The 19,091-nt window shown below is 41.6% G+C and overlaps 1 protein-coding gene across 3 annotated transcripts in view; it reads left to right on the top strand.

Annotated features, from left to right (window-relative positions):
• The window catches only part of TTC39C (tetratricopeptide repeat domain 39C), a 986,275-nt gene that overhangs the window by 218,972 nt on the left and 748,212 nt on the right, over nt 1–19,091 (top strand). Inside the window, exon 1 of one of the 3 annotated variants that reach the window (XM_069620913.1) lies at nt 4,070–4,165. The exons of the other annotated variants lie outside the window; for them this stretch is intronic. The gene's annotated coding sequence lies outside the window, so the exon portion shown is untranslated. Of the gene's footprint in view, nt 1–4,069; nt 4,166–19,091 lie in introns of those variants that run through there. 3 annotated transcript variants of the gene reach the window in all.

The following is a 19,091-nucleotide window of genomic DNA, read 5'->3' on the forward strand; positions in this document are numbered from 1 at the left end:
GCTAATCCCCTATCCATAAAATTACCCGTAGCTCCTCAATCAATAATAATTGGCCCAGGACCTAAAATTACTTTTTCAAACATCAAGGATACGTTCACAGTTATGTGAGGAACCGCTGTCTGTATTGTGTTAGCCACTTGTTGTACTCTGACTGAAGATTTAGAGATCTTCTTGGGGGTAAAAGGACAGTTTTCAAGAAAATGGCCACTCCTACCACAGTGTAAGCACAAATCATTCTCCCTTCTTCTTGCCTTCTCTTCCTTGGACAACGGACCTCTCACCCGGCTCTGCTGGTCAATTATCTTTGACTTCACTTCTCTGTTCACCACCTCAACTTTAGGCCTCTCCATTCTTCCTGGAAACCTAACCTCTCCCTGAGAACGTCTACGCTCTAAACGTCTTTCTGTTAAACGAAAATCCAACTGAACTACCAAATCAATTAAGGCATCTAAAGTATTTGGTCGCTCCAAAACTCCAGCCAGAGCATCTTTTAACTCATCCTTTAAGCCACTATAAAATAAGGAAGCCCTCTTCTCCTCTGGCCATTTACTTTCTAAAATTAAAGTTCTAAATTGAGTGAAATAAGAAATCAACTCCTTTCCTCCCTGGCGCAGTTCCAGTAATTCTCCATCAACCTCTAAAGATAACTGTCTCTTATCAAACATTTTCTTAAATTCGGTCTGGAAAAGGGAATAATTATTCAAAGCCAAACTCTTTTGACTCACCAAAAGACTTCCCCACGCAGAAGCTTCTCCAGATAAATATGATAAGGTGAATGTTACCTTTGAAGCATCTGTGGAAAACAACTCTGGACGACTTAAAAAATGCAATTCACACTGAGTCTGAAAAATTTGAAACTTTCTTGAATCTCCTAAGAAACGTTCGGGAGCGGCCAAAGGAACAGGCATAACTAAAGTTCCTAAACCTCCTGCTGCCCCTCTGGGAAGTCTAGGTTCTTGTTCTTCTCCTACTCTCACCAACTCAGGTGGGTTTCCTGCACCTTCGGAAACTTCAACTTCTCTTTCTTGTATTTGAGTTACCTTTAAATTTAACTCATCCATTCTTTGACAAAGACTTGAATATTCCTGATGAGCCACCCGTACCTCTTCTATTTCCCTAACCATTACTCCCAATTTCTCGTCGGGGTTCATAACAGCTTGGGCAGACACTTTTTTTATAGGCCTTTCATTCTGTCAGGCTGAGATCCTGGTGTCTGCGGAAGCTGCTGAACCCCCGACAATCCACCCAAAATGTGGCACTCTGAGATGATAATCTATATAACCGCTCAGTTTACCTCACTTTCAGGGGAAAGGAGTGAAGGGACAAATAAACAAACACCAGGCTGGAAGCTATCAACTCGCTGGTTCTTCACCTGTAGTTAAAACATAAAAATGTAATACACCTCATTACTCAATGAGTTACTATACTAACCTTAAACTCTATATCCTTTACCAAAATAGTTTAAAAACCATACCTGGTACTTCTCTTCAGTATGCTCAGAGAAGTGATAAGCAGACAAGACTTCCTTACTTGTTGACCAGAATCTTAAAGATCATTCAGCCTTCTCAGCAGGTCCATGAATGTAATATTTAACTTTGTAGTTTGTCTTCTTAACCTCAAGATTCTTGAACAAGGTCTAAAGTTCTTCAAATAAGTTTAAGGAAGTTCTTTTAAGTTCTTGTATTTGTTTTTATATTTTCTTTTTAGAGTGTCTTTTACTCAGGAACGAATTTTAAACTTGCGATGAAATCTTCACGTGGAAAAGCCAGCGCACGCGCTAAAATCCAAACCGCGGGTAAAACGCATACGTGCTGAAAATCCAAACCGCGGGATAAAACACACGCGCTTTAATCCAAGTCGCGGGAAATACGCACACGCGCTGAAAATCCAAACCGCGGAAATAAACACACGCGCTTTACTCCAAGTCACGGGAAATACGCACACGCGCTGAAAATCCAAACCGTGTGAAAAAACACACGCGCTTTTCTCCAAGTCACGGGAAATACGCACACGCACTAAAATTACAAATCGCGGGTAAGACGCACACGCGCTAAAGTCCAACCCACGAAAAAATATGCATACGCGCAAAAACCAAATCGCGGGAAAAAGCACACGCGCTTTTATTTTATCACGTGACACTTCTGAGAGCGCACGCGAAAGCTCCACATAGATTAGTACTTGCGCACGCACAGATACTAAACGCGTAATATAACACACACGCGAACTCACGTAGAAAAAACCCACGCGTATATGAACAGTAAACGCGAGTCCAAAGTTCATGCTCGCGCTTCACTCTCACGTGCAGAGTCACACGCGCAGGCTCAAAGTAACGGGAAAAAAATCACGCGCTAGTTTGAACTGATACGTAGGAAAGAAAAGAAATGTACGCGCTTCAGTTTTTTAGATACAGATTTGCGATTTCAATCCTTTAAAATTAATATAACCTTTTTACAACGTTCATCAAAACATGGAAAGTCACTTATCTTCTGATTGAGACTTGAAAACTTCTTTTCTCAGGAAATTGGAAATTTCTCATTCCTGTCCTGTGTCTCCACCAAACTCCATATACGACTGCTGTTATATTTTCAAAGATGCCGCTCGACTGCTTGAAACTTGACACCCTTGAACAAGTTAAGCAGGAGCAGCAAAGCACACGACCTCTCAGCTGGGCAAAGACGATGAAAGGCAGTTTAGAATGTTCACTGTCCTCCCTTTAAACAATCTCCAGCCAATTAGAATTTAGACTGAGAACCTCCATCTTGGCTTGGGGCATTTTCCATAGACTGCAATGAAGGTTAAGGGCAAAACTGGCTGTTTAAAAATATAACCCATAATAACTTCCCAAAACCTTTCTATACTAAATATGTGTCTCCCCTGACCCAATGTAAATGAGTATATGATACTGTATGTAAAGAATATGTCGCTCCAACCTGACAGTACCTGACACTTATATATATAAATTCTTTTTGATGTTTTTTTTTTCTGTTTTGAGTTTTGTTGATTTCTTCTTAGTACGATTGTTTTTGAATTTGATTGCTTTTAAATTTATAACACTTAGGGATTACTCTGGAGCATATAGCATTATTTTCCTACAGAGTGCGTTCTATCAGGATGCACATCCGTTTGTTTACTTTTTCTTACAGTCTATCATGGCCGCCATGTCACCACTGGATAGACACGGTCTGTCCTTCCTTGAGTTTTTGTAGTCTGTGCTTTCTCATTGGATCGCACGGCTCACGTGGAACACATTGCCCTCTTTTAAAATGGCAATTCACGTTGTCATGGTAATGGTGGCCGATGCTTCTGCGTTTCCTGTTGTACGGCTTTCTCGATTTTACAGGTAATATCTATCATAGCCAGTATAGAACAATCAGGATTCTAGGGGCTCCCACCTAGCCCTATTCCTATTACCTCTCTTTATTACCCCATCTCTGTTAATATTTTAGCTTGGAAGTTGAAATATCGACCTGTGATTGTACTCGTTGACTGCAGAAATTACAGCACGCAAATAACCATGGTTTTCCTGGCTCGATTTGCGGATGACTGCATGACATGCTAGATCTCATTTGTTTGTACTATTTAGGTACGTTTATATTTATTATTTATTCTTTATCATCTTTCTTTATCTACCATCTTTTCATCTTTCTGTATCTATGACTATACTACATTTTCGTCCACTATATGTTATTGTACATCCTGGTTATCTGAATTATCTTGCTCTAGACACATTACACGCTACGCGGACGATCGCCCACAACTGTTGGTAACTACTTAATACCTCCTCATCTAACTGGACTCGTATACTACACGAGAACAGCGTAAGTCATAAGTATCTGGTTGATAGATCCATTTTATAAAGACCTTGCCTTGTACCTGCCTAGAAATCCCCCCCCCCGAGTTTGGGATGATTTTGTTATCTGTTCATACACGATTACGTTAACTAACTTTAGACACTTATTGGCATTTTTTGCTACGTTTTTACTAAGTTTTACACGATTCTTGAAACCAATGTCCTACCTATTTCAAATATTCCTTTTCCTTAAATACTGATCGATTGGTCACCATCATTCATTCTTTGAAGCAGCCTTCTGCACTCAAGATACGCACTACCCCTTGTATTCCTTGGGGCATTAGAAATTGCGCTCACTACATTCTACTTCATCAGGTAATTCCGACTTACTATTTTTATTTTTCTCCACTCTGGATATTGGGGAAGGCGGATGGGGAGTCCTATTGGATCTCTCGCCACTTAAGCAGCATGCTCCTCCCTAGGGGCGCTCATTTGGGAATTATTGATTTGACTGGTCTTTTTGAACCCTTATGGTCCTTATAAACTTTATGAAACACAAATTGATGTGGATGTGAATATATTAACATTGTGTTGATTGTAACCTTAGAAACAGTTACTTTTTTGTTATTTAGAGATTCTTCAAACTTTTAGGAATCACTCTTCAACCTTTTAGGAATCACTGTATAATACTTTTGGTCAAACTCTGTTTTTGATAATATGTATATTTGTTTATAGTCTGTTGAGGCCTAAGAAGAAGAGGAGTCCATCCTCGAAACGCGTCGCCAATTGAAAGCAGACTACTGGCAACATTTCCTCAATTTATTTTCTTTCTCTGTAACAACATTGGGATTATTTTTGTCTTTGTATGCAATGCACTATCTAATCCAAAACAAAATATATACACTTTTGTGTTTTTACAAAATTGGTTTTGTTTGAATTTCATTATTTATTCATGGACATTATTACCTTAATGTTATAGTAGTTGGTTTAGCCAACACATAATAGTGTGCAGCGGACGAGAGGGTTCAAAAGCTTGAATCTTTTCTTTCTCTATTTTGTTATGTGTGGAGGTCTTGTGCCAGGATCTCAGTTCCTCCCCCACATCTGAAAACTTAATTGAGAACTTCATTTATTACTGTCTAAAGTCTAACACATTAGGTGTGCACCTATTTCGGTATTCTTGTTGTATCTGTCATGCAGGTGGCCAGGACACAGACATCGCTTTTGGATCCAGTTCTTGGGGGTTGACCAGTGCAGGAGGATCACCTGGATGAGGGGTCCTTGGGAAGTGGAAGTGGGACACCGGAGGGTGAGATGCAGTATCCTCTTCCTTGTAAAATCTTTTCCCATCCTACCAGGTAGTATACCTAGGAACACACCTCCCCCCACCCCTTTCCTGCTGCGAACACTTTCTAACGGACAGCTCACTGTGAGAGAAAAGAGACTAACACCCGAGCCATATACCTGACATGTCCCAACACAAGGGTCAGGCAGAGTCGGACAATTACTGATAATTGCACACACCTGACTTCCATCACACTTCCCCACACGGATAAAAGGCAGAGGATGAAAGCACACTCTGATCAAGCCAAAACACATGAGGAAGCAGCAGTTCCCAGATGGCAGTTTAATACAAGGAGAAAGACGGCAAGACCAGAAAGGGTTGCAAGGAGGGAATTGCCCTTGACCTTTTCAGAGGAAGAACCCTGCTACTTTCACAAGCCCTGAAGAATAAGAAACACAAGACCGGGAATTAAAGCTGAGGAAAGGTTTTTTGTGTGTCAAAGGTACTCATGGGGGGGGGCGGGGTGTAGGTCTCCTGCATCGATAGCCGAGGCGGGAGGCCGTGGTACTGTCCTTTGCTCCTACAACGCCAGCCGCTCCAGTAAGTAAGCACAGCCGGTGAGTCAGGGAGACTGATAACAGACCGGTCTGTGTTCGAACCAAGGCTGCAAGCGGCAACATTGTATGAAGAAATCTGCAAAGAAAAGTGTATAAGGGATATGTGATAAGCGATGCAAATATAATTGAATACCCAAGGAGTGACTGAACTTTTGAAACCAAGGTAGATGCCATATGCAGAGTGGTCCGGCGCCACGTGGATGCTCATTCGAAGGTCTCTGTTAGGTATCCAACTGAGAATGTAAAATTTGTGAATTGTGAAATCGAAGTGGTCTGCAACGGGTCAAGCCTAACCCTGTGCACATTTGAAAGTCTTGGATTGCTAATACGAACTGTAATTGGTCCAAGTCCGACTGAGGGAGACTAATTGAGAAAAAAAGATCTGAGCCCGGCTGAGGGGGACCCAGGGTGATCCGTAAGTCACCCAAGAAAAGATATTCTATAAGCATTGGAGAAGAGGATCTGAGCCCGGAAGAGGGGGATCCAAATTAAAGATTGTGGTAGAAAAGGGATCTGAGCCGGAAAGAGGGGGATTCAGGGTAAATCGCCAAACTTGAATATTGGTAAAGGAACTTTTCATTGTTTTGGTACATCAGGCCCTCTGAATCAAGAGACTTTGATACCTTAAGAGACTTGGGCATAGAAGGCCATGATGTTGGTAATGGAACTGTGTCTTTGTACCGCAGAAGCCCAAGAGTGTGCTATGCTCCAGTGAACCGCCTTGTCCTGTGCTGAAAACCTGGGGAAGGGAGGCCAATGGCCTGAACATCCTGACTTATCATTTTGTGAACACTTCTTTCTTTTTCATGAACATTTCCCCACACTATTTGTAAATTAGCGGAAAGGATTGGCAATCGTTTTTATTTTAGTATATGCCCTTTTAGTTTGACGAGACTCCACTAGGACTGCATTATTATTATTTGATGGTCGTAGCTTGCTCCCATCTTTAGGTTTAGATAGGCATTCATCACACCCTTGATAAAGGTCAATAAACACCCTTGAACTGTGGTCACTTTTATCTGTCTCACTTTGATACCATGCCCTCCTTACAGTAGGTAAAATTGAAGTTATTGGACAGATTAAGATCTTCATTCTTTTCTGGGAGTCTCAATATATATGTTTTCTCTCACGGATGGTTGCCACAGAATACGCAGACAACATTTAGCTTTTAACACGTTTATTCAATTTTGGAACATGTACAGTTTGGAGGATGGACCTTTGGGCGGGGTATAACTGGAAAGGGAGCAAATCTAAGCAAAACAGTGGGGAAAAGGTGGAATAACGTAAATTAAGTGCTGGTGTCTAAACTAAAGGGCCTAGTTTCCAAAGTCTCTTCACTATCCTAGATATCAATTTTCTGTGTTGAACAGTGTTTCCCAGTGATACTCAGTTATAGGTATTTTTAAGTGTTAAAGCATTCTGATCCACAATATCCTTGCATTGGTCTTGGCCTTGGTTTTTGCGTCAATATTGCCTATGCTGTGGTCTCTGTCCTAGACTGTAGGATGAGGTGACAGCCTCACAGCTGCTAGCAGGGCAATGCTTTTTTGGCCCCCTCTTGTCTTATTGGTTTCTGCTTGTTTCCAGCTGGTAAGTATGCATCCCCTCCATGTACATTTTGATATTGAATTCAAATCCCCTCCTGGATTTTCATAAGGTGTGCAACATTTCCTTATTTAGGCTTGTGCCTAACTAACTCCCACTAGAGTGTAGGATAGCACACCAGCAGGCTCCCCCCACCCCACACTCTTTGGGTCAATGTTCTCAGTAGGCTAGCTAATCCAGCCAGATCCTTTAACTTGGCTGCTGTGAAACCCCAATTCGTTTGGTCCAACCACTTCTATCACGGTCTCCCTGCTACTGCTTGGCAGCCTTGTATTAGTCCACACCGATTTTGCTGTTCTTGATCCCTTTCTTCCTATCTTTACAATAACACTCCCTCACTGGTTTGCTGTCCTAACATCAACCCAGTATGGAGGCTTGTGGCACTTGTTATACAAGTGTTGATGCAGTGATTTTTGTCAATAAGTAACCTGCTTTGTGGGTCACTTTACCCATAAGGTGCGTCCTTCACGATTGCCACTGCCCTAATCGTTCAACCTCTGCCTCAGTTAAGTGGCCAGTGGATTTCTGTGTCTGCAGGTGTTGTGCCGTATGTAATAACAAGAATCATCCAGTGCCCCGACTTTCGTGACCCAAAGTTATTAAAAGCTAGATGTGTTAGGATCAGGTGACGCCATCACATGAACCCTTTGATCTGACGTTCTGGGTCTGCATTTTGCAAGTGACTGTTTGTGGGTGTTCCTGGTCAACATGTGGAGGCTAAATACTTGTGCTGTATTTGTTTTCTCTGCTGCTCAAATGATAGTCCTCTGGCTCCTGTCCATGCTTCATGACGGGGCGTGCACACCCAGCCCCCAGTGCTCCACAACTCCTGTGCTCCACAACTCCTGCTTCTGGCATGGAACCATGACGGGAGTCAGAATTGTTCCACAAAACAAATGCTTGTTTTAGCCCTGGAAAACATGCGTTCTCTGGTTAATTCCTACAGGGGTTCTGCAATGCTGGAGTGGGCGTTGGCTCCTAAGCCCCAGGGGATAAAATTAGTCCCCTCTACCATTGAGCATATTTCCCCTCACTTTTCTGTTGTGGGTTTTCCCCCTTTGAGGAGGATGAGGGGTTCTCTGCAGGATCCCCCCAAAAATGCCTCCAAGGGTTGCATTATAAAGCATCCGGTTCTCCAGAGGTCCCCAACCTTCCTTTTATAGGTGACAACTTTGAGAACTCTCACACATGGTAAAGTGATTTCAAGAATGGGCGCAGGAACCTTGTTGCTTAGATGTCCTGGGTGGGAGGTTCCAATTGTTTATTCTTTTTTGTGTCTATGCATAAATGCCTCTCTATGGGTAGAGAAAGGTTCTTGATTAGCCTTCTTCAAAGCATCTCTTGTGCTTCTCAGTTAAACATCTAATTTGTTCCAAGCCTCTTTAGTGTCATTGTGTGTGAGGATGATTTGTTTCAGGTGAACCTGTTTTAGATTTTGGGTCACCTCCTTTGTGAATATGTTGTTTGGATCTTGGAGCATTCTTCCCTTAACTAAATTGTTTGGTTTTGACCTTGGGAAACACTGTAGGAGTTTGTTTGTATAAAATTGGATATCGTTCTTGGACAGGAATTTACCACTTTTGATTCAATCCATCATATGGTGATGTAGCACAGAAAACATGAGACTCAAAGCGAACATCCTCCAAGATACCATCAAACGAATATACTGTCACTGCCACTTGGTCCGGTGTAATTACTGCTGTATTACAAGTGGTAGTATGGCAGTGTTAGTAAGATTCCATGGGGATTTCGGCAGAATTACCGCTGGCGGTAATTCCTCAGAAATTGACAGTTTTTGGCAGCAAGGTGGTGGAATTACCTCCAGCATTTTGCTGGAGGTTTTTCCTCCACCTTACCTCCAAACACATAGTTTGGCAGTGCGGATATGCAGTGGCAACATTACCACTGTTTTTCCTCCCTCTGGGGTATCAGCACGGGCAGTAGGAACTACCGCCCATCTCCAGCTAGCCTTGTTACCCTTTTTAGGATCCTCGGGGGAGGGCCCTTCTTATATGCTGTGTAGATGCTTCATTCTTGCGGCTGCTGGCCTGCAGTGGGTGCTAGTTCTCCCTCATCCCGTGGGGCCCAGTTCCAGACTATGTGATCTCGCTGGTTCTGGTCTGTTATGGCATAGGTTTCTTTGGGATGTTAAAGTTCTCTTGTGTGCTAACATGCTATGATACTTTGTCTCCATTAGTTCGAGCCCCAAATGAATACCTGCGTTTCTTGCTACCACATGATTACCAAAGCTCATAGATCTGTGATAGGGGTCTACATTTCCATGGATCTGCATTTAAGCAATAGGGATGGGTATTGGCTATGCAACCCTGGCCTAGACTTCTGTTCAGTGAGACTTTGTCACTTTGGTCAAGGAATGATCCTGGAGACTGAGGAGGTCTCTGCAGCCCTCACCTTCTGCTGCCTCTAGTTACTTTATGGTTCTGCCTATGGTTACGCTGGGAGAGAGTGATGGCTTTGGTTTATTGCCAGGTGTCTGGGCATTTCTGTGATTGAATATTAACTCTGGATCTGGCAACTCCATAAAGCAGAAGGTGCAGTTAGGGCAGGTCCCCCTGGAAGATCGGACCCAACTGTTGCCTCGTAGCACTCACTCACAAAATAATTACAGAAGTAGTTAAAAAGGAGTGTACACCAGTACATGAAGTTACGCAATTTTATTCAGGGCCCCAGACTCAGTTGGGACAGCAAATTCAAACAGAACGCAGAACTGAACTGCATGAAAAGGCACTGTCAAAGAACCGCCCTCGATGTGAAATCTTTTATAGACAGCAAAAGAATTAGCATTTTGCATTCTTGTGATATAGAAAAAATCTCCCCACACAGAAACGATTGGTTCTTGCACTTTGGACTTGTATGAAACTGTGTACATTACGCTGGATCATTGGGTCCATGAACCTTCCCACACCGCCCTCAATTACAATAATGTGACATCACAACCCACCCCCAATTCCCACAACACAAAATTATATGATTGAAACATTTGAGACGACCAGCAGAACTTTATTATTCGGCCCTGGTCGCCTTTTCCTGTCTCCCATGCGAATGGCTACCCCTCCCGACACCATCAGAGCCTTGACCCACAGACATACTTTTAAATGATTGTTACATATTGGGAACATTCAAACCCTCTTCACAGGGAAAATGGTCTGCGGGCGATTTGAAACTGCAGTGGGACTTGCCGGCTTCACTAGAAAAGTGATTTTGAATTATAAAATGGTCATATATACCTCTTTCACTGGCAAACCCTGTGCACTCTTATCAGTACACCTTGAAAAATAACCTCTCTGTGCTTCTCAGTAGACTTGGCAAGGGATCGCATGCTCTGTGCTAATGAACTGTCTGCAGTGGCCTTTGCTGCAAACTAACTTCTCTCACATGTTTAAGACAAAGCAGGCTTTTGGGGCCTCTTTACCACGCTTCATTCTACTACTAAGTTTAATTATACTTACCTGTGCCCCAGGATTTATGGATTAGTCTGAGAAAGGGCCCCCTCCCCACTTAGCTGATAAGTGAGTTCCTTCATACCGCTCTGGACTTGAATTTTTATTACAGCTGATTGCCAAGCTTCTGGTCATTTCTGTGATTGAAGGTTAACTTGGGATCTGGGAACTCCCATAGAGCAGAAGGCACAGGTAGGACAGGTCCGCCCGGACGATCGGACGAAACTGATCTCCAGCCCATTCACGCATATAGCGGTAAAGTTAACCATGTGCAGTAAGGGAGGATCATTTTGAACAGATACGATTTGGCTTGATAGATGTCTCTCAGCTTTAGCTAATGCTGGGAATGTCCTAGTTAACCAATCTTGACCCATTGATCAGCTGGAAGGAATTATTTAATAGCTTTGCAATTGCAATTTGTGGCAAAGTGGTTACATTTTGAGAATAATGTGAAGAAATGTGTATTGCAGTAATTTGTGGCAGGATAAACAAAGGAAAAGATTTTCATTGGAGTACCTATTGACATTGGGGAGGGACATTTGAGGGATGGCATTTAAACATCAAGGAGGCAGACTTCGATATCCCAAGAATGACCCAATGTGGTTGGTACATTTCACCATGGCCCTGTAGGAGATGAACTTGAGACTGCAGCATTGTGTGGGTCGTCAAGTGTAAGGAGACTTTTATCAGTTTGAAAAATTCTGTACCTTCACCAAGGAGGTGAAGGTACATAATTCCAATAGTAGTTAATATAAAGGTATTTCCGGGGGTAATTTTCTGCCATTTGCAAGATTTTCCAAAGCAGCACCGGAATGCTTTGAAGGGTTCCCATACGAGCCAAAGTAATCAGAGACTCTAAAGACTACTGTGTATTGATGGGGGTGAACATGCAGTCAAGGGTTTGCATAAGGCAGTATACATAGATAAACTGCTACAGTGTTGGCATGGATGAGAAGATGGGAGGCTGACATTGGGCAAGAATTTGCTGTTGGAGAGTGGAAATGTATCTGTCTACAAGTGCGTTAATGCCAGATTTAAACAGCTGAAGAACAACATTTTGTACACCGCATGCATTGAGCCGATTATGTGTTAAAAAGAGGAATTATACAATTTGATTTGTCATTTGGTTAAAAATTATGTACAAGATAATAATTTCAATCATTTGCATGAAATGAAAAAGAGCACACAAAAATTGACTTCTGTAAAAATAAAATCACATATCGCTTCCTGGAGAATTAAATATTAAACCTTCTAAAGATTGGAGTGTGGCAAGATGGTTTCATGGTACCAAATCTCTCATCCCATAACTCATCAGCACTTAGAATTAAGTGGGTGTCAAACAGGTATTTAAAATATTTGTGACGACTCAGGGTTAGAGCTGTACATACAGCAACTAAATGCTTATGAGTTTCTATATTCTCTATGTTGTTACAAAATCGACAAATATTGTCCTGTGTATCAAGTAATGTTTATTATGTTTGTTTATTAGGTTTATATAGCGCTTTAATCCACGTCTGATGAGGATATCTTTGGTATACCGCAAATTTAACCTGAATCTCATGTACAAATCTCTCAAATGGACAGATGGATATTTCCTCAAATAGGCAGCTAAAGTTCCTTTTTTTGTGGCCAAAGAGTGTTGTATTAAAATCTTTATAAGAGTTACATTGTTCTTGAGTCCTGATCCAGTCCAATTGGTAAAGTTTCAATTGGGCACGACGGGGGTTATTCATTACTAAATCAATAGATATATCCGCATCTGCCAATAAATTGAAAGTAAAATTTCTCCATTTTGTTGGGAATTAATGAGTAGATTGTAACAAGTATATAGCAAAAATGTAAGCAAGATCATGCAAATGTGGTCCTATCAAGCATTTTCTGAATAGTAGCATAGTTTCTAGGCATAAGCGACAAATTGGGAGAGAGCACCTAATTCAAATCGGATCAAAGAGATTGGGGTGCAACTTGGTAGATTGAAAATAAATCGCCAAAATTTCCCTTCCATCTTGTCCAAAAATGTCCTCTCTCTTGGCCATTTAGTTTCGGCGCCATAAGTAATAATAGGCACTATTTATTAGATAAAGTAAGACAGTACTGGGCAGCATGTAAATTTGCCAAATTTGTACTGGAGGACTTTAGCTTGTGGGGTAACGGATAGCAACGTGCTCCTTATGTCAATTACATACAAGTCGTCATTCACCCGATCATTGATGTTAACACCTAGATATTTATAATAAGGAGTGGTCAATATGATAGTATTTTGGAACTTCTAAACAAACGTTTTTCGCTGACGGACTTTTGATTTGACACATTCCATTATCTGGGTTTTCTCTAGGTTGATTGTCATATGATTATCTTGTACGTATTTGCTAAGTCCCTCAATTAATTTCTGTTAATTGCAGTGCCCTTACTTACTATAAAGCCTGCATGATTCCCAGAAGTTCTGATCCACTCTTGCGGGTCTCTTGGAATAATACGGGTGAAGACTTTACCCGGCGTATCAAGAAGGTTTAGTTTTGTTTATTTATTTATAGAGCGCACCTAGCCCTTGGGCAACTGGGCGCTTAGCTTACAGGTTGCAAAATACAGACAATGTATAAAATACACAAAGTGCAGGTTAGATGTACAAGGAAAAAGTACATACAAGGGATATACAATGAGCATACAATATACAGTGACAGGTCAGTAGGTGGAACACTTTAGGAGGTGTGCATCGGAAACGCAGAGCTCAATCAATGGAATGTCTGTTTTGCTTGTGGAGCCAGGCTTTGGTCTTATTCCTGAATGTGTAGTGCGATTGTTCTTCCCTAATGGCGAGGGTGAGGGCATTCCATTTTCTAGCTGCTAGGACCGGGAAGCTGGCTCCACCTGCACGTTGTTGCCTAAATCTGGTTACAGTTACACAAAGTCTCATGGAGGACCTAATGGGTCTTGATGATGTATGGCGAGAGATAGTGTTGGCCAGATAGATGGGTGCATGGTTAGAAAGGTACTTGTGGGTAAGAGACAGGGTTTGTAGGCTATTCCTTGGTTCATGTTTAGCCATTTGAGCGAACTTCTAGTTTCCGATATATGGTGATTTTTAGGAATGTTTAGGGCTGCTCGAATGGCATTATTTTGCAGGACCTGCATTTTGTTGAGGTTGTGTTGAGATGTGCCGAGGTACAGTGCATTGCAGTAATCTAACTTTGAGAGTACTAGGGCTCTAGATAGCGTGATGCATTTAGCTGGAGAGAGGTACGGGCGGCCGGCTGTGATGAGCTTACAGGTGTAGGCAGATGAGGACGCTAAGGCATTAGTTTTGTCTGGTTAGCGTTAATGCTGAATCTATATAAATCCCTAATGTTTTCACCACCCTGGCAACTTTAATTAGGTTGCCATCAATGTTGAACGACGAGAATGGGGCATTCAGGCCATTCAGGGGGCTGGCGAGCTCAGAAGGAGCAACTCTGTCTTGTCGTCATTAAGACAGAGTCTGTGCTTTGCCATCAAAGCTTGTATGATGGTATAAATGTTGTTGAGCGTCTCGCTGTCTGCAATGTAGTCGCCTGTAATGGGGATGAGTATCTGAGTGTCATCGGCTTAATTCGTGTAGATGACGCCCAGATAGTCAGGCTCATCGTAAAGGGGCTTGGTGAACATATTGTAGAGAGTGGGGGACACGCAAGAACCTTGAGGCACTCCACAGGTGACGGGAGTTGGTGAGGCAGACGGAGAAAAGACCCTCATAGATCTATTATTAAAGAAGGACTTAATCCAGGCATTGGCTTGGTTAGAGAAGTTTGCAGCCGTGGACAGGTGTTTGCATAAAATTGTATGGTCAACCAAATCCAAGGCTGCTGATAGATCAAGTAGGAGGAGCAGAGCTAGTTTACCTTTTTTTTTCAGTGTCTGGACTGGATTTGGGTCTTAAGGTCGATGAGGGAAGCTTCAGTTCCATGTCTAGGTCTGAAGCCGGATTGTCTCAGACCTAGTAAGTTGTTGGTTTCCAAATATTGTTGTATCTGCATATAAGCAGCACAGTCAACTATTTTTGGAAGAAAGGGGACCGTCGTAATGGGTCTATAGTTGGTCGGATTGTTAGGGTCGAGAGAGGGTTTCTTTAGCAGTGGGAGGACCCACGCGTCTTTCAGGTTGTTTGGTACTGTGCTCGATTTGAAAGAGGCGTTGATAATCGATGTAATGAATGGGGCTAGTTCCTTGGCAGCTTACTTGATGAGGGGAACTGGACATGCATCACCTTGATAGTTTCGAGGGTTTATGTTTCTGTATGATGGTTTCAACCTCTTTAATAGATAATGGGGAGAAGTTAAATTGGGGTTGCAAACTCTGAATCCGATGACTGTGAGTTCAGAGTAGAGTCGCTGTTCGAGATGAGGGATTTCTTCATTGCTATGTTATTTTGTAACATGGAAATCTTATCTTGAAGTGTGTTCTGTATATTAGTACACCATTGGGTGTCCTTAACGCATGTGTCAGGTGGCAGAGCGGATGATTCTAACTCCTTTAGTATATTAAAGAGTTCCTTCGTGTTGGATTCTGCTTTAGAGTTGCGGTCGTTAAAGTTATCTTTCTTGGCTTGCATTATGGCTATTTTGTAGTTAAAGAAGGCTGCAGCAAAGTTAGCTTTGTTTTCTGCAGAGGGCGTATTTTTCCATAATGATTCAGACGTTCTTTTGATTTTCCTAAGTGACTTGAGATGAGGAGTGTACCAAGTATTGAGGTGTGAGCGTGGTTTGGAGTTACATAGTTTCAAAGGTGCTAGTGTATTGATAGCTTTGAGAGTGTTGTGATTGTATAAATCGACTAGTACTGTCGGGTCTAAAGATGTTGTGGTATGGTTGGTGATTGGCTGTAGTAGTGGGATAAGTTTTTCGACGGTTAGATTACACTTATTCCTAGTAATCGTGGCTGAAGCTTGGATCATTTGTGGGCTGGCTGAGACAGTTTCATTAATGTGGAACCGGATAAGATGATGGTCGGTCCAGGAACACAGTGTGATGGAGAGGGTCTCAATATTACAGTTGAGGTCAGCGATCCATTCAATGATTCCCCCTTTGTTATGAGTAGGAGTCGAGATGCTGTGGAGAAAGCCTAGTTCAGACAACGTGTCCTTCAGTGCACCGGCTTTTTGATCATTAGGGTCATGTAAACCTAAATTGAGATCGCAAAGGATGACAATTTGTGATGTATTCTTGGTATTAGATGATAATAGATGCGATATGTCATTTTCGAATGAGGTGGTCGGGCCTGGTGGGTGATAAACGAGATGCAGAGTGATAGTGGCAGTCAGAGATGTGGATAGTTTGACGGATAAGAGTTCCGCTGAGGGCAAGGACTCTTATCCGTCAAAACTTCATTAAGCTTGAGGAAATCTACCAACCCCCATTGGTAGATTTCCTCAAGCCTAATGAAGTTTTATGTATAAATGCCAAGCCTCCTCCTTTAGAGATTCTGGCATCCCTGTCTTCGCGGATAATTGAGTAATTATCAGGAATGGCAAGGGTAAGTGCAGGGCCAGAGGCTGTGTGCAGCCAGGTTTCTGAGATTGCGATAAAGTCAAGGTTGTGTTAGGTTATAATGTCTGCAATATCTAGAGCATGTGCCTGAAGGGATCTGGCATTAATGAGGGCAGCTTTTATGGGTGGTACGGTGTTAGGATGGTGATTAGGTAGTTCCTGGCTGGTTTCTGAAGCATGATGGGCTGCTAGGGCGATAGGTCTATGGTTAGATGGATTTTGTCTATCGCCCTTCTTGAACACCGGGATGACGATGGAATGTCACCAAGATTTAGGCCATTTTTTAGCTTGTAGGATCTGCAAGAATAGATTTTATAGAATTATTGCCCACGGTTTGGGAAATTGTTTCAACATCACATTAGATAAACCATCGGGCCAGGAGCCCGAGAACGGCTAGATTTCTTTATATAATGTAATATATCCTCTTGATTGAATTTTATAAAGAAAGGTTTATTATATGCTGGAGTGGTATGCCGCACAAAGGTTCAGGCATAGCATATAATTTAGAAAAATGGGTGATCCAATGGTTTGCAGAAACATCGTTAATTTGTAACGAAGTCTGGGAGTCAGGGATAACACTGTTAATTAAGGCCCATATTTGAACAGAATTTTTTCTACATATTGTCTTTAACATGCATTCTCCATCGTTTTGATATAAAGTAGATATGTACGCCCGCATCCAGTTTTTATATCTTGTTTTAACCAGTTTCAAAGCAGGCCATCTTAGCTCTTCGGGTAAAGATAAGGAACATTTTTTTCCTGTCTTTACTGAGATTTTCTCATCTTTACACTGTCGTCAAACATATGTGAGGTTCTATATTTTTTCTTGTTTGCACAATTAGTTGTGAATAGGTGTAAGAGATCACTATATTCAAAATGTTGATGTATGTGAGGATTCGAAGATCTGGAAAATGAATTTTTTTGAATAATTCCAATTTCCATCTGTTTATCTTCAGACCAATAAAGCCTATTTCGGCCATTGTTCACAACTACAGTTCCTTGTGTTTTGTTGTTATTTTGACACCAAGGTTTGGTAGACATAATCCATTTTAGATTTAAAATCTCATGGTCACTTTCGTGAGTAGAGATTAGTTGGAATTGAGTAACCTATGGAAATAGTTCTCTACTTACATAAATGTAATCAATACATTCCCGTACCGGCACCCTTCATTACGGGAACGCCATAGCCGTAATGAAGCCCTAGGTCTTTGAAGTACTTGTCTATTGGAATCGCAGCCGGATTCCAGTAGATATTAAGTATAGAGATCCTAACTTCTCTAATTTTAATTTGGATTAATTGCATAAATGGATTTGGCGCAAAACTAGCTTCCACAGAAATTCCATCGCTCATTTTTAAGGCAGTCAAAAGGCCCGACATAGGCTGTCCTTTTTCAGAGCGTATAGCAGGGTTTAAAACTATACTGTAGTTGTTCAAGGAAAGGCTATTCTTTAACCATGTCTCCTGAAGTAAGATAATATCATGCTGTTCCAAAGAATTTGTTGAATTCTTTATTAAATGTGAAAAACCCCTGGTGTTCCAACTCACCAGGGAAATTGGTGAGGTGATCGCCTGTGCTTCTAGTTATACTTCAGGGCGGCCACAAGGACAGGTAGCTCGGGGTTTAGCAAATGTTATTTTAGGTCCACTATGTATCACTTGTCTTGTGTCCCCGCTCTCAATTCTGACGATGTTAGGAGTATTTAGATTTGTTGAAACCCTTTCATCCTGAAATAATTCAAACTCCAACACACACAACTCTTTTTTAGCTAACGATATAGCATTTAGGACTACTCTAGAATGTATCCAAATTCTTGAAGTGGATAGGTTGTTTTTGTTAACAAATTCAATCTGATTAAATCAATGTCAAGAGATTCTATATCCTCTAGAGACGGAATTTCCGCCAAGATTGCAAGAATGCTGCTTCTATTAAGATAATATTTGGGATAAGGGAGTCCTCAACATCTAATGATTAAGGAATAAATATCTTTTCGTTGGCCTCCCTTCTGAGCTACAGTTTGGTTGTGATGACAGTTGTTTGTGTGTCTCATACTTGGGTTTTTAGGTTCCTCTGTGTGTCTTTTTGTGTGGTCTAATAAGGTAAAGGCGGAAACAGTTTCTATCATATCATGTTGGTCGCTTTTACACTCGTCGTTATACAGTTTGTATGTCTGCATTATAGTATGTTGGTCGGACATATATTGTTCAACACCCTGCCGTATTAGATCCTGCTTTGGGGTTTGAGCTTCTGGTGAAATTGCCTGGGTAATCACTTTTGTTTGTTTTTTATCAGCGTGTGGTAAGTCAGAATTGAATATCATGTTTTTTACTTGATGGCTATTTCCAGAATCTATTAAAGAAGGAGCAGCCTCTTGTTTGTGCTCCCGTTTGTTATTAGCGGAAGAATGGTCCGTTAGATCTATGAAGGAGTGCTTGCTTTTAAAGGTAGACTGGGTTCTCTGGGAGGCCATGTAACTATCAACCTCTTTGCGAATTTCATAACGTCTTTGTGCAAGATCATCATTAACATTTGATGGAAGGGAACCTTCTTTGCACGGTTCTATTGAGGGGTTATTTGCAATATGCATACTAGTATGCTCCTCTGCATTTTGTATTTCAAAGGCAGCTTCGATCAGCGCATTAAGAGGAACATAGGACGTAACCTCTTTAGTAGTTATTTTTTGAGGATCTCTTTTAGTTTGGGCAAGTAGAAGATATTTTTCCTGTACCTCGTCAGTTGCCATTGTTGTATTCTTTCTAGGGAGTGTTAACGCTTTAAAAAAGTGTTTTGTTGCAGCATGCGTAGTAGTTGCAGG

This window comes from Ambystoma mexicanum, chromosome 5q (genome assembly GCF_040938575.1).
Source record: "Ambystoma mexicanum isolate Mex_15411 chromosome 5q, UKY_AmexF1_1, whole genome shotgun sequence".
Taxonomy (NCBI): Eukaryota; Metazoa; Chordata; class Amphibia; order Caudata; family Ambystomatidae; genus Ambystoma; species Ambystoma mexicanum.